Here is a 2,610-nt window from a genome sequence, read left to right as displayed (position 1 = left end):
CAACAAACTTGAAAGATGGAGTAATACACAAGCTAGACTGAACTTGGTGGGGGCACTATCATCAAAAGTTCAAAACAACATATGCAAAGATATGAACCAAGCAATGCAACAAATTTACATAGTAATGAACACATACAAAGATGAGAAGAATCGAACAAAATTTCATGAACTCATAAGAGACCTTGGCCGAATCAACAACAAATATCCTTGAAAGCAGATTTTGACATTCTGGAGATATATGTACATAGTCAGGAATAGAGTATTGGACATTTAAAATTCGCTGCACCAGCAGAAATCAGACAGGCAACCAAAGAAGCCACCACCTTGGTATATAAAATAGTAAATGACTTACATGTATTGTTTTGCGATAATTTTTAGGTTCCTCAGGGTCCTCAAATAGGTAAGCCCCGACCAACATTACATACAAAGTTACCCCACAAGACCACACATCTGCAATCTGAAATGGCATGGAAGCAAAGATGAATAAGAGTATTCAAGTGTAGCCAACTAGCCACCACTTAATAGTCTTAACATCAAAGAGTGCAGCATGTTTAAATTTCCCACTTCTTCAAGAACTGGTAATATGTGATACTCGTAACAATGTAACATAAATGGCAATTTATAATAGCTTTTGAATGACAAGCTTTATCCAAAACATTAGTAGTCATTTATACTAAGTGTGCCAAAGATGTGCTTTTTTCATTTCAATACTATAAAATATCTCTTATATTAACAAGAAAAAAAAAAACCCTTAAAAAAACAAACTGATCCCAAGAATCACCTTTGATACAAGAAAACAAACCAGATAAATTGAGCACAGATGGGATTGATTTCTCTCACGGATTCACAAGTGAAATATTTAGAAGTTAGATGAATTTTCTTGGCATGTATGGGTAGTTTTACTTGCCTGAAAAACATGAAAGTAGTGAGTTTGACAAATACACATTACTTAACAAAAATTACAGCAGCCCCATCAAAGAAAACAAAGTAAAAAGCTTTATGCTTACTATTCCAAACCAACTTGTGGTGATAGGTACTACCGCCTTAATCGTTTGTCCACAACCAGAACCTCGAGTAACTCGTGGAATTCACTTCCGCATAATTAAGAATCTGCAATATAAAATTACATATATTAAACCAACAAAATTCAATCATACTATAAAATATTTTCTAATTAATGAATTAATAGTAAACCTGAAATTAAACTACGTCCTTCTTCAAGTCAGATGCTACATTCTATCTACCATGAAAATATTGAACATTTTCATTTTGAGGAAATGAAAATATTGAACATAAATAGAAGCAATCTTACCTTAGGTGAAATCGACTTCACAAATTCAACAATGTCGAGCCTAAATGCAGTTGATTTGGAGGAGCGAACACGGTCGAACTGCTATGGGTTGGTATCAGTCGACATGTTGTACTCATAATCAACCTATCAAAGCAAACAGTTGAACAATTTGGTACCCATAACTCACAGTAAGAGAAAATTTATTTTATGAAAAAGGATCGATTATCAGAATGCCCATCTTGGCTGTTGGGCATTGTAAAAAGCGCAGAAAATTTAACTTAAAACAGAAAATTTAACATAAAACAGAAACAATCTTAAAACAGAAAATTTAACCCACAACACTGTATAGTAATTTTGAAAATATTGAATATAAATAGAAGCAATCTTACCTTAGGTGAAATCGACTTCACAAACTCAAAAATTCCCAACATTGCTCGACTATGAGGACAGTAATTTTGCTCGAATTTTTTGGGGTTTCTAGGGTTCGAATTAATGGGGTTTTGATTCGATTTTTTTGCTCGAATTTGCTCATATTAATGCTCGATTTTTTTGATCGAATGTGCTCGAATTAATGCCCAGAATTTGCTCAATTTTTCTGGGGTTTTTTTTGGTGTTTTGCTCGAAATTGGGGGATTTGTAGCTCTGAAGTTTTTCCGATTATGGATGTTGATTTGATTGCGGTTTGGTTGTTGAATTTGTGGGGGTTTTTTGGGTCGAATTTCTGGGGATTTTTGGGTCGATTTTCTGGGGGGTTTTGGGGTCAATTTTCTGGGGGTTTTAGGGTCGAATTTCCTTGAATTTCTGGGTGATTTTTGCTCGAATTTCTTGGGGTGTCTGCTGGGTCGAATTTCTGGGGTTTTTTTGCTCGAATTTCTGGGTGTTTAGCTCTTGGAAATCGCTGTCTTGGAAGATAGGAGTAGTAAAATGGAGGCAGCTAGCAAGTGAATCAGAAATAACCTAAATGCAAATGCGTTATTTGCGTCACTCAACTAATAATAAGTGACACAAATAATTAAAAGTATAATGCTTCACATTATTATTTGCGTCGCTCATTAGTTAAAGGAGTGACGCATTTTAATTCTATCACTCATTTGCGTCACTTGTCACTAAATGAGTGACGCAAATAACATTATTATATGCGTCGCTTCAATAATTAAGAGCGACGCAAATAACATAAAGCTAAAATGTATCTGACTTTTGCATCGCTTCTTGGCTAATGTGCGACGCAAATCACTTTTAATGATGCTAAAAAAAAAGCATTTGCTTCGTTCTTTTGTATGAGTGACGCAAATAAGGCGACGCAAATGTACGTTTTTCTA

General features: G+C 34.8%; 1 long non-coding RNA gene across 1 annotated transcript; it reads right to left on the bottom strand.

Moving 5' to 3' along the window:
* Nucleotides 1-302: 302 nt before the first annotated feature.
* Nucleotides 303-1,088, bottom strand: LOC145558189 (uncharacterized). The gene is made up of 2 exons (XR_014092394.1): nucleotides 1,008-1,088; nucleotides 303-907 (listed from the first exon to the last, which is right to left on the bottom strand). It is a non-coding gene; the product is annotated as an uncharacterized LOC145558189 (long non-coding RNA).
* Nucleotides 1,089-2,610: the final 1,522 nt, after the last annotated feature.

The sequence above is a fragment of the Chenopodium album genome, chromosome 9 (genome assembly GCF_948465745.1).
Source record: "Chenopodium album chromosome 9, dcCheAlbu1.1, whole genome shotgun sequence".
Classification (NCBI taxonomy): Eukaryota; Viridiplantae; Streptophyta; class Magnoliopsida; order Caryophyllales; family Amaranthaceae; genus Chenopodium; species Chenopodium album.
The sequence above is the reverse complement of the archived record's forward strand: the minus strand, read 5'-3'. Positions and strand labels throughout refer to the sequence as shown.